This window comes from Ascaphus truei, chromosome 10, assembly GCF_040206685.1.
Source record: "Ascaphus truei isolate aAscTru1 chromosome 10, aAscTru1.hap1, whole genome shotgun sequence".
NCBI lineage: Eukaryota > Metazoa > Chordata > Amphibia > Anura > Ascaphidae > Ascaphus > Ascaphus truei.
This window is the reverse complement of record NC_134492.1, coordinates 18,557,331-18,571,524: the sequence shown is the minus strand read 5'-3', so window position 1 is coordinate 18,571,524 and position 14,194 is coordinate 18,557,331.

The window sequence follows — 14,194 nt, the reverse complement described above, 5'->3', positions numbered from 1 at the left end:
TGCGAAATGCTCAAAGAACTAGATTGGTCATCACTAGAGTCTAGGCGCAAAGTTCACCTTTCCTGTCTCACCCTCAAATACTTTCTGGGCAAGCTACCCAGCTACCTGAACAAGCTCCTCACCCCTACCACATGCAGTACCTATCACCTGAGATCAGACTCCAAAAGACTATTCATGGTCCCAAGACTCAACAAAGTATCCGGACGTTCCTCCTTCTCCTTCCGTGCACCCCAAAACTGGAACAACCTACCAGAGACTCTCATATCCACCACCAGCTTAAGTTCTTTCAAATCTAAGGCTGTCTCACACTTTAATCTGGTCTGTAACTGTTTCATAAGCTCATAATATATATTTTCTTTAACTGTGCATGCAATGTCTTGTATATAAATGTATACCTTGTTCATTTATGTAACTGTATTTGTAACCATGTATTATTTGTTTTACTCTGTGCCCAGGACATACTTGAAAACGAGAGGTAACTCTCAATGTATTACTTCCTGGTAAAATATTTTATAAATAAATAAATAGGGCTTTTGGATGAAAACGACCTTAACTGTAGCTTTGTGCCTCAAAGCAGGGGTGCAAGGTTTTTTTGGGGTGGCGTTTGCAGAGGCCCCGTGCTCTTCCCCAAGGCATTTAAATGAAATGTCGGAGGACCGTGCGAGGCCTCTGCAACTTCATTGACCGTGACACAGTTGGTTTCGGCGATGCATCGCCATGGCAACATGACGTCAAATGACACTGCAGGGTTCAGTCACGTAACCCGTGGCGTCAAATGACGCAGCGGGGTGACGTAATATGACACTACAGACCATGTAGTGTGGGGGAGAGCAGGCAGGGGGCGCAAGGCAAGACATTTGAGCACCCCTGCCCTAAGGTACACACAGCACGTGGCCTTGGTGGCATATATGTACCACGGGTTCTTAAGGGGCTCAGCTCAAGTGTTATATTTAATATTCAATTACTCCATTTACCCAAGTTCAGACCCAAAAGATTAGCGTAAAGCAGAAATTGTGCCTTCATCTATAACGGGAGCTAGGTTTTGCCAAACTAATCTGACTTGTTTTATTGAGGAAGTAAATAGAATGACAGAGCAGTGCAATGCGTTTAATGGGATTTTATTTAGATTCGGCAAAGGCTTTTGATGCAGTGCCTCGTAGGAAATCAATATAAAGAAAACGTGCCAGTCATCAGTTTTTAAGTTGGCTATTTCCATTCATTCACACACACACACACACACACACACACTGCCATCTCTCAAGAGCCAAATATTGCACAAGAAGGTATAGTAAACAAAGCCGCTGTGACTTGTGTGAATAAGTGTATCCTGCAATTTAGTGTCAGAGTAATCCCACTTTCAAACGCAACCTCTCTGCTTCCATTAGAGCCTCAGCAGGACTAAAACGTTATCCTCAAGTCTCTGCTTGAAAAGGAAACAGAGGACACAACAGATGTTTTGTTTCCTGGAATGTAGTTTTATTTGAATATTTTTTGTTTAGGGATTCCTACGGAGCAATATATATATATATATATATATATATATATATATATATATATATATATATAAAACAAGCGCAATCTCCATAGCACGTAACTGAGTAAAAAAATAAGTTACATTTATTTTAAAAAATCAGCAACCCATAAGCATGTGCACTTACAGAATTTCAAACAGAACCATTCGTGGGAGAGATCTCTATTGTGGTCATCTGCGGTGGCAGGGCGAGTCCCAGGTTTGCAGAGTGGATGTAAACAGCCCAGGTTCACCATGAATTGGCAGCAAGATATAAAGGCATCCAATGCCTGCACGTCCTTTGCTCCCTCATACAATGATTGCTAACACTTGAAATTACCGCCAGCCGGAGCGCAGGGAAGCCAGGGACTCCAAATACACCAACACAAACGCGATGACGTCACAGCTCTACGCGTTTCGTCACACTGCGGCGACTTCGTCAGGATTTTTTAAATAAATGTACCTTATTTTTTACTCGGTTACGTGCTATGGAGCTTGCGATTTTGTTTGTTTTTTGTTCATAGATTCCATAAGTGGTTGCTATACCACTCCCTTTAAAGCTGCAAAGACGCTCCCTGGATCTTCTATTGAGACTATATTTCTCTCTGGATTTTATGTTTGAGTGGAACATTCAATTTGGATTTTCCTTTTTTTTCACTATCACGTTATGGTTTGTAGATATTATTAGGTTAAATTGTGGTAATTTTAATTTATTTTAATTTATTTTAATATTTTAAATATGTTATTATAATTGATCATTTATTAGGGTTATTTCACATCCTCTTTAGCGCTACTTAATTTTTGTGTTAGTCCTTGATATTATATATATATATATATATATATATATATACAATATATATATATATGTAGAGGTATCAGTACCGTGTTAGCCGAGCTTCAATAATCAAAAAATAAATAGATGATACCGTTCTGTTGCTAACGAAATGCTTTTATTTGTGCGAGCTTTCGAGATACACTAATCTCTTCTTCCGGCGATGTTACAATGAATGAAGCAAAAGGTATACTTAAAAACAGTGTCTCTTGGAATGTTATCTGTGCTGTTCCTTCCCCCGGTGTGGATGTGTTTTATGGCTAGAGGTGTCAAAAGGTTACTGAAAGCAAGTGAAGAAAGAGTGTGTATGTGTATCAGTGTGAATAAAAATGAATGGAGAGCCCACAGTATATACAGTGCTTTACACAAGGTGTGTGTGGAGTGGGAGTGGATATAAATGGTGTGGGTGGGTGTGGAAATGTGAGAGTTTGTAGCACAACTAAAAGTGTGTGTGGATACTAAGTGGTCCCTATTGGTGTATAGGGATGGAAAAACAAGGAGTATTAGTATGTGTGAGAGACAGCTGTGTGTGCATACATATAGCACAGTATGTACAGACATGGCCTTTAGCGCTCATGGGACGAGAGTTAACTAGTGTCAGTAATGATTCATAAAATTTCGATCTCTGTTTAGGCCACTGCTAAGTGTCCCGAACAGTTGCATAAATTTGTATTCATGCAACCGTCTCTCTTTCGGGGTTTTAAGATTACCTTTGAGTATGGCAACCCTCAGATCGTTCATCTTATGGCCAGAGTCAGAGAAATGTTCGCCAACAGGACTGTCTCTTGTACCGCGTGTGATGCTGTGGCGATGCAGGTTCATTCTCTTGTTTAGCCCCTGCCCTGTCTCACCTATGTAGTAGAAGCCCCCTGGGCATTTCATGCACATGATGAGGTACACGACATTGCTGGAAGAACAGGTGAACCTTCCTCTGATTTTGTATTCCCGATTCCTGTGTGGTATTTGTATTGTGTCCGCTGTGTAGAGCATTGCGCAGGTTTTGCATCTTGGGTCCTGGCATGGTTTTGTCCCGCATTCATATTGTAATTGTACAATTTACAATTGTATCAATTGTACAATTTTCACATGGTCTCTTTTCATTGGAAACTTTCTGATTACTGCGGGAACTCTATATCAGTTATTCGGCGTGTGTGTGTCCGGCTCTGCGCATGTGCGCAGTAACATCCGGTTATGCGCGTGCGACGTCGGCCACTTCTGCGCATGTGCGGCTAACACAGTCCAATGACGTCACTTCTGCTACACACTTCCGTCTCCATGAAGGAGTTTTTTGCTATGAAATTTTACTACCGGTAGGTGCCAGCAAAGATGTTTCACTTCAAAAATCATGTCAGTGTAATCTCTCTGTATGTCGGAGAGACTCCGTAGGACTTAGTTGAAATCTATCATTTTTATACTTTCTCTCTGATAACTGAAATAAGGGACTTAACTTTTATGTGAATGGAACAGATCTCCCTCATTTCCATCTCTCTGACAGCAGCCTGTTGGAATGCATCCCTTAAATCAGCGGTGTGCAAAGGGGGGGGGGGGGGGGGCGTGGGATTTTTTGGGGGGTGTGGGCGCTTTAAATTAAATGCCGGGGGATCGCGTGAGGCCTCTGCAACACACCGGGGTTCTGCAGAGCTGCAAAGACGTTTAGCCATGGCAACGTGGCGTCAAATGACGCAGCGTTGTCATGAGGAGTGATGCCACATGTCTGTCTCCAAGGCAACGGGGTCACATGACCCCTCGGCGTCTTTTGACGTCGCCATACAAGGTGAGGGGGGCGCGTAAGCGAGGGGGAGCAAGCAGGGGGGCACAGCTCAAAAAGTTTGCGCTCCCCTGCCTTAAATAACCTTCTTTTCTTTGTGTCTGGTGGACCTACATCAGGTCATATTTCTGTTCAATGCAGCTTGATTATTATTATAAAATGTGTGGTTCCGTCTACAATGTTATTATTTTTTTTACATGTATATTTCCGCTTTGGGGAGCCCCTGCTTCCTGAGATACCTCTGAAGGTGCCCCCGATCCCACCCCCTGCTGGGGAAACACAATGGAGGTTTAAATCTCCCGTGGCACGCGGGCGAATAGGAAGCCATAACGTCATCCGTCACGGCTTCCTATTGTCCCCCGTGCCAGGAAGTAACCAGCAGCACCTACGGAGGTAAGTATCTCAGAAACCAGGGAATCCCGAGAGATGAAATGAACGCGGTTCAGCCCCGCGGACCCCCAGCTACATAACTATAACAAAATAATAATCGGGCCCTTGCCTTAAATGCTGCTTTAAAAAGAACATATTTGCTGCACTCCTCTTCCCATGCAGCTCTACTTGCTCAGTTAGGATGACTTTGTGCAGACTATTTCACCTGCTGCTCAGGGGGTCACAGTTAACTCCTGCCTACAGGAGGCAGGACAGGAGCAATAATAAGTGGCATGGGCTGGGTCCTTTAAAAACAGGCAACCCGCGGTCGAGTCTGGTGCTCTTCTTCCTCGACTGCAGAGAGAGGTCTGTTGTGTTGATATACTGTACTTTGCTCTGTTATACTTTAAACTGCTGAACTGAGACTAAGGTATTTTGCTTTGTACCACTGAACTTTGGCTGAGAAAAAAGGTATTGTTTGTATTACTGAATTTTGGCTAAAGAAAAGCCGTTTGTTTGTTGCTGAACTTTGACTAAATAAAAGCCTGCGTTTATTTCTCCATAAGCAAGTCTCCTGTCATTACCTCTGTCGGCGTCTCCTACTGTTCACTTTGCAATGTAGTCATTTTTGGAGGTGCAGCATTAATCCCCATCACAGTCACCAAGACACAAGTGCTAAAATCACTGCACAGTTTTGAATCTTTAACCCATACACTGCAGAACGGTCCTGCAATATACAGTACTGGCAGCAAATGGGGTCACACATTTTTTGTTAAAGCAGCAGTTAACCTTGTTGACATGTCATATGGGATTATTTTGCCCATATAAAGTGTAGCATTTAAATGACCAGTAATTACCATTTTCTCTGAGGTAAAACCTGAAACAATGTTAATTGATCCGTTATTTCAAAGTCCTGTTTGAAAACACATCAAATAGTCACTGCCATCCAGTAATGAATAGGACTGTTTGGTTACGGCACAATATCATACATCAGGGGTAGCCAACCCCAGTCCTCAACCTGACCTGTTGGTAGCTCTTTTCATGATACCCCTGCTTCAGCACAGGTGCCTCAGTCATTGGTTGAGCCACCTGTGCTGAAGCAGGGATATCCTGAAGACCTGTTGGTGGCCCTTGAGGACTGGAGTTGGCCACCCCTGTGATACGTAGTGTAGAGACCCAAACTGAATTTGGCTGGATCGGTTGATGAGCAAGTACATGCAAGTGTTGACATTTCCAGGAGCTGGCAGCGGGCTCCTTGTACATTGTAATGACATCCAGATATGGTTGTGGTTTTTCCGGACCTGAAAGCTGGCAAACATTGCAGGATTCAGACATTGCAGCTATGGGCTCTAATTAAAAAATGCATAAACAATAAAAGAAGAAGTGAATATGACAGGGGTAATAATGTGAAGTGAATAATGGAAAGTGACCTAATAAAAACAAACAGCAGGTTACTCCTTCAAAAAGTACTATGCAGCTGAAGCAGTCCGCAGATTTGGCTGTTATACAGCAAAGAGCATGAACTACAGTCAATGCCAATATAGTGAATAACAGTTCAGTGTGCAGTCTCACCTTGTCTCCCCCCCCCCCCTCTTTTGTTTTTATTTAGGTGGGAAGATGGGGTTCTCCAGAGGTGAACCATGTTTAACCAAAGGGTTTAAACCCCTGCAAGACCCAGGCCAATAGGAAGTCACAATGGATGACATTGCGGCTTCCTATTGGCCGGATGACGCTGAAGATTCGAGCCTCCATTTTGTTTTCCTCGGAGGGGAGTGTACCAGCTGCATGTTCCCCGCTACGTATCTCGGGTATAGCTGAAACGAACGCAGTTCAGTTCTGGATACCCCCTGCTTCCGATCTATGTTAAAAAAAAAAAGTAGGTGGAACTGCTCCTTGACGTTAGAGGGATTGCATTCTCATTACTTGGTTCCATCATGGCTGTCATTGTGGACATAGTCTACATTGATATATATGGCAATTTGTGTCATGGAGTATGTTCATGCACATGTGAATTATGCTCTGAATATAAAAACAGACAACATGGATGGACTTGTTTTAAAGGAACAATCCAAGCTGCCTTTTGTTTCCATTTGATTTTTTTAACATGGGTTTGAAGAAGGGGGTCTCTGGAGCTGATCCCTATTAATTTCAGCTCGGCGACCCCCTACTTCTCGAGATATTTACCTCCAAAGGGGGATACGTTTAACGCTCCCGAGTCACGTGGACCAATAGGAAGCCGCACCGGATGATGTCACGGCTTCCTATTGGCCTGCAGGACACGGGAGCTTTGAAAATCCTCCATTACATGAACCCAGCCAGTGAGCTGGCGCAGCTACCGACACTCACTATGGTGGTATCTCCAGTTGCAGGGGTCCCCGGAGTTTAAATGAATCGGGTTCAGCATCGGAGACCCCTACTTCAATGCAAAGTTAAAAAAAATAAACAATAAATGGAGAACAGCCATTGTATTGCTGCTTTAATATATAACAGTCTCTGAAAAAAAATTCTGAAATAATTAGGTTAGGTTCTTAGGCCCAGATCTCCAAAAAAGTCCATAGCTCTAGCATGCCTTTACTCCCATTCACATGGGCTAAAGCTTAGCACCCTTAGCCTTGGTAGTTTAACTCATCAATAAGGCTTTGATTACCGTAACAAGAAAATAACGCAAACCCTGAAGTCTAGACTTGATGTTACTATCATTCATTAAAGGGTTAAATGTTTAAGAGTTGGAAGTTCCAGTTCTTTGGGCAAAGCCCGACATACGTCTACAAGTAAAGCCCTTATTCAATATGATGTGAAGCCGCTTCTCCATGCCCGGGAAGGTTCGCATCAGTGGGGATGAATTCTTCTCCTGCACTGGGATAGTTGAAGGTACCAACTCTGAGTCACAAATTCCCACCGTCAGTGAAATGTTTACACTCCTACGTCATTTTGGAAGTTTGTGCCAAGATGCGTATTACATTTATGGATGAAACCTGCATAAGCCTTTGATATCGAATGCATTTTATTCCCAACCCAGGGAAGTCTGTATAATTCCTTCTCCCGGATGAAGAGCTCCTTTCTTTTTAGTTATTTCACGTATCCAATTTGGCCAAAGCAGCACCTGCAGCACAATAGGATTCCCTCAGACAGACGGAACTGACCACGTGATGGGGTCAGCAGACTAACCGAATAAAGTTTTAAGTAAGACAATACCATCTGCATTTCAATATAAGGGACAGAATTAATCCTTTTAAACCGCGGCCTAAACATAAGATATTATTGTATATTGTGCTGTTAGCATTACCCCAGAAAATCTTTATCATTATGCAGCATTAAAATAAAAAGTCCCAGTGATTGGCTAAGTACTAACACATCATCACTGCCTTTGAAGTGGGAATACCTGGTTTAAATGCTGCTGCCAACTCCTTTTGAATGTGCACAATGTTTCCCAATGCAGTGCTACAGTATATAAGAGAAGAGTATAATTCTGACTGCTCAGGTATGCAGCCAGCAGCCCATGGTACTTGTAAAAATCTTTTTATTAACTTCACCGCTTAATAAATCTTTCCAAACGCAGTGACTCACAACTTTATTTTTATGCCGTGGGACGTTAGATGGAGTCTGGGTAGTGTCCAGGTCTAGTTGTTTGAAGTAATACCGATAATACTCTGCATTAAAAGGTTGAGTCCCACGTAGTCGGCCAGTTGCCTTTCTTAGGGGCCTCTGGATGGGGAAGTGTTTGTCAATATAGTGTTCTCTTTACCCTTATCCCCACCCAGTCCTTAGCAGAGGACCAATAAAGGGGCGGGGGTGGAGAGCCCTCCCCGGTCTCACTTCAACAAATAAATAAAAAAGGCGTGTGTGCAGAGCATGCACATTTTAGGTGAAACTTCTTTGTCTTTGGTCACTGTTTTGTCACAGATATTGTATTTGTGATGGTGATATTTTTAATTCAAATTCAAAACCCAATGTCAGTGGCAAAACGCAAAGAAGTTTGACTTAGAACGGGCGTGCTCGGCACACACCTCTGTTTTAGCTATTTGCACTTATATAGTTATACTAACTGTCTCTGTGTGCGTGCGTCTCTCTGTGTGTGTGTGTGCGTGTGTGTGCGCCTCTGGTGCCTGTGTGTGTGTGTGTGCCCCTGCCTCTGTGTCTGTGTGCGCCTGCCTCTGTGCCTGTGTGCGTGTGTGCGTGTGTGCGTGTGTGCGTGTGTGCGTGTGTGCGTGTGTGCGTGTGTGCGTGTGTGCGTGCGTGCGTGCGCGTGTGTGTGTGTCTGCCTCTGTGTGTGTGTGTGCGTGCGCCTCCCTCTGTGTCCCACTTTGTGTGTAACATTGGGTAGTCCCTCTGCACTACCAGGAAGCACCGGTCACACGTTGTGGAGATCCGTCGAGCACCAATGACGTCAAACAGCTCCCATCGCTCGTATTGCGACTCGTATGTCGTGAGAATGTTGAAGTGTCCTATATCCAAAGTGCTAGATGCAACAAAGTCCTGATGTGTAAGAATATCATGGAACATGCACTGAAAGGGACGGATATTGCCTCTATTACAACGCGTTTTGTCAGTATCAACTGACTTCTTCAGGGATTAGTAATTGCATATTTAGAGGCAGTAAATATACCCCACGGTCGGTGTTCAATGATTGGACCAGCAGGGAGAAATGTGCTGGCAAATCAAAGCGTGGACACCGCAGCTGATCTCAATAGAACAACGATTAAACCATACATATATTTATGCAATGTAATTAAAATATACATAAAACTTATTCACCACAATTTTAATACATTCAAAATATGGAAGGATGAAAAATCAGGGAACACGCAAAGACACAAATAATGCAAAATAAGAGTGATAAATGAAGTACATTAAAAAAAGAAGAAAAATATAGTTACTAGCAGAATCTTCAATGGTTAAAAAACTCAAAACACAACCGGATTTAGAACTAGAGAAATAGAATGAGAATCAAACAGAAGAATGTTTTAAATTGGGCAAAAATGATGAACAAAAACGAGTGACTAAAAGGAAATGGAGTAAATACGGATTGGGAAAATGTAGAGAAAAATGATACAGTACTACAATAATGAGGATGAGATGCATGCAAAAGTTAATAGTAAAAATACAAATATTGATTAATAAACAAGGTGGAAAAAGGAAATAGTAATAATGCATAACCAGAGCAGTTGAAAAGAATATAATGCAAACACTTAATATAATGACCATACATCAATCTCCTCATTAAGGCTCAAAGGAGCCAAGGTTTGCATTTTGTAAATCCAAAGGCTTTCTTGTTTAGAAAGGGATTTAACCCTATCGCCTCCTCGTCTCCCTAATGGGAAGATTTGGATTCCTATATATTTTAACAGAGAAGGATCATAATTGTGTTTAATTTTAAAGTGCCTAGACATGCTGTGTTTATCAAAGCCAAGCCTGATGTTCCCGGCATGCTCAAGGATTCTAGTTTTTAAATATCTCTTAGTGCGACCAATATACTGATATCCGCACGGACATTGTAAGAGATACACCACGTGAGTGGACTTACAAGAAATGCAATCCTTTACCGTATATAGTTCTTATGTGGTATGAGAGCTTAAGGTCTTTCAGGATAAGGCCAGGTCCCTGCTGTGGCGGACGCTGCAGGGACAAGAGCCGCCCCACAATGGTGCCGGGCCTCCAATGTGGGGGGTCCGCCGCGCTGCGCAGACAGAAACTCCTGCTCTCAAGAAAATTGAGAGCAGGACTCGCGCCGGAGCGCTAGGCCACGCCCCCCGGCGGTTCAGCCAATGAGGACGAACCTGCCGGGTGACGCCACGGCCACTCCCCCGTCATGCCCCCCCCCCTTCTTTCTATCTGCAGCTCACTGCAGACCGGGGGACTCGGCTGCACGCGCTGCCAGCCTCGCAGGTGCACGTGCAGCGCAGGCACTGAGGCCGTAGCCTTAAGCATCACACAGTAGAAGAACAAGAGAAAACAGTGCACTGCCCGGGAGTCAGGTGGTGAAAAATAAAATCCTATTTATTCAGCACAATAGAACAAAAAACATCACCCCAGGAGGTGAACAGGTTCCTCCTACGCGTTTCGGATAGTAAAGTCCTTGATAAAGGACTCCTTGATAAAGAACTTTACTGTCCGAAACGCGTAGGAGGACCCTGTTCACCTCCTGGGGTGATGTTTTTTGTACTACTGTGCTGAATAAATAGGATTTTATTTTTCACCACCTGACTCCCGGGCAGTGCACTGTTTTCTCTTGTTCTTCTACTCTGGATTTCTGCATCGACGGCTGGCACGCCACATTGGACTCCCTCAGACTATAGGAGTGGGTAAGATTACAAAGTCTGCACTTTAATTGATTTATTATGATCATTATGGATGAGTACCTGTACCTTTTATTCCTCCAATGAGGTGACGCTGAGGTGATATATGCATTCTTAATGTTCCCTCTAGGAGAAGTGATTCTGGTATTTATTGGTGACTCACAGGTCATTTCTAGTATACTCACTCCGTCATATAGTTGCATATAAGAGTTCTGTCAAGATTTATGGACTAATAATTTTGCCCTTACGCTGGAGCACCCATCTCCCCCATACCCTTAAGCATCACACAGGCCTTACATTTGCCACAGCTAAAATTCACTGATGGTTTTACAGGCATCCAAGGGACCCCAGCTGTTACATTTGGAATGACTCCTATATCAGTTGGAGCCAAATAATTTTTTTATTTTATGGCTTTATGATAAATAAAGCTAGGTCTTGGTTCTAAAAATGGGCCTAGGATAGGGTTAAGTAAAAAGAACAGCTTCTGCTCAGCTAGTAGGTTGTATGTTGTGAGTTGTGTGAGGGGTGCATACTGGGATAAAAAACTGATGACTAACAAAAAGACGTAATCCCTATAGTGTGCTGATTAAATAAAATTACTTATTAGTGGAGATGAAGTTTCATCTCTTTTAGAAAAACAGAGTTCCAATTTACAGGCTGAGTGCACGCACTATAGGGATTACTTCTTTTTGTTAGTCATTACAGAGAGTACTCCAATTTGTATTCACTATCTTTTGTAAAGTATTTCTAACGGAATTGAAATCGGTACTCTACCCTGTCCATAAAGATCCCTCGGCCTACACTCCAGACCCTCATGAGGTAACATACCCTCTCCTCAGTCTGATAAGCAGAACTACTACTTCTAGATCTTAGGTAGTCAATAACTGCGTCTCTGAGCCTGACTTCCCTGTTAGCCTCAATCTCTCTCATAATAGGCTCGGGTACATAAGGGTACCCATACCCATGAAACTGCCTATACCTGGACACTATAGCCCTATCTGCTATACTGAGGTTGGTCAGCTTTTTGCCCTGAGCCTTTCCTGGTAAGACCCAGTATACAGGTTCTTCTTGGGCCATCTCCTCTTATAGTATGGAGGGCTCGGCAGGCTTTACAATGCCTAACTTTATTTCTTTGACTCTTTTTCTGAGCTCCTCTGCGGCCTCTTCTGTGGTATAAGTTCCCTCATCCCACCATTGGTCTACAGTTTCCCCGTCAATTAGTACAAATCTTGTGCGCTTCATAGGCACCGAGTACCCTTGGAATAGGGGATCCCACCATTTGCGGATAGTGTCTAGTGACCCCACTGAAGAAATGGACTCATCCTCTGTGTCTGCTCTAGAGGACACACCCGTAGTGCCTGAGGGACAAGAAGGAGAACTGTTAGGTTTACTTTTAAATATTTCCTTGTAAGATGTGGGATTCTTTGCAGGCACCCTACTGGAGACAAGAATTTCCCCCTCAGACCCCTCATCAAATTCCACCCAGCCCCGCCAGTTGGTGGATGGTTTGGGAATCTTCTTTTTCTTACCCCCGGACCCATGGTGACTATGTCGGGACCCCGAACTAGATGAGGCATGGGCAATGGTGACAGGGGCAGTGGCGCTAGGGGCTGGGGCCTTGGGAACAATAGAGTCTGGGACAAAGTCCTTGAGCCGGGCTATGCCGCGACCAGTTGTGGTCTTCCTAGAGTCTGGGTTTACAGGCCTCCTTTTTCCTTGGCCTGTGACCGCATTCATATAGTGCTCCATGTCTTCACTGGAGAGGGCAGTACTCACTGGAGCGGTATCAGCACAGTCCCGTCCCGTTCCGCTCCGGCGGTCGACACAGAAGTGACGTCATCTGGTGGAGACATCACGGGATCCGGTACAGGTCCAAGTCCCGCACCGAAAGTACGTCATCCACTGGGCGGGGCACCGGAAGGTCGGCGTGCTCCTCCACACCGAAGTAGGCGCCTGGCAAGGCCTCATCTCTGGATTCCTCCGCCACTGCCTGCAGAAAGTAAGGGGATAGTTCCTCGGCGCTCCGCTGGCTCACAATGGTCGCCGGGTAGTCTGGATCAGCCGCAGGTACCTCCTCGACAGCACTGGGAACCTCCACGGCCATGGGGCTTCTCCGCAGTTCAGGCCACACCAGCACTTGCTGTCTTGGGACGTCTGGACTCGCCCTCTCTACGTCGCAGGTAGGTGGCTCTCTCTTTACAGCACCAATGGAGTGGTCCGCCGGTTAGCGCGTCACCACTGATGCGAGGCTGTCGTGGTACGTCATTTTACATCGCACAGTCCACACGATGCACTCCCTTGCCAGGCAGCCGCCATCTTGAGTGGAATAAAGTGTTTCAGCATAGCGCGACCCTCACGATTTTGCAAACGGTCCGCTCTCCTGGTACATCTGCAGCACATGGTAGTCTCTGACCAGAGGGACATCAATATACCCCAGGCTAGGCAAAACTCCCTCTGCAGCATACTGCAAACGATTGCAGCTCAATACAAGTGCTCTGCGGTTCCATAGACTGGCTACTGGCTAGTAGTACTCTGGGCTCTTCCCTGTGCAGTACTCTTACGTCACCTCCTCTTGGCTGCCAGCATCTCACAGATTCTTCCCTCAGTGGCTCCTGGGGACCACCCAGGTACACCACCCTTCTAGGTATCACGATTACCCGCCTCAGGGTGACTAGAACTGCAATAGGCTTATGTCTCCAGATCTATTCACCCTTTAGGGCCGGCTAGGTCGTGCTTTGCGAAGTTTCTGTTCCTCCTGACTACACCTAGTCTCCCCCTTCCTTAGCACTTGCTCTGTAAGCGTACATTATTATCTTTCAGTTTTGCTTCGCTGAAAGCCTGTCCTGATGATCTCTGCAGCGCCTCCAAATGTACCACATATCCCCCTCCCCCTCTGGGGGATTCTGTTGGCTCACAGTAGATCTGAGACTCCCGCATGGTGGTAGGGGAAGTCAGAACAGGCTTCTGGGGTAATAACTGATTCGTATTCACGGTGACGGCGCCTCCATCTCTTGCAGGCCTCAGGGATGAGGGGAGCAATCCCTGCAGGAGAGTTTCTTTAGCCTTCCCCTGATAGATTGCAGTTTCAGGCAGGAAGGTATAGTAAAACAGGAACACTTTATTGCACACGGCAGATTGCACAGCATACACAACAACAGGAACTTCATAGGGCCTTCACCCTCAGGATGATCCCTGGACATTCACTCCAGGCCTAGGGCACCTAAAGCAGTCCTAGCTCTTCCCTTACTCCCTGGTGGAGTAAGAGGAACAGTCTCCCACTCCACTCCCCTAAGGGAGGGAGTACAAACTAGCAGAGCCCTGCACAGTTATTCGGGTAGACAAGCCTCTCTCAAGGGTAGAGGCACAACTCCTGAATTTAATTTGGTAGTGCAGCCCCTTAAGTACAGGAAAAGCAGGAA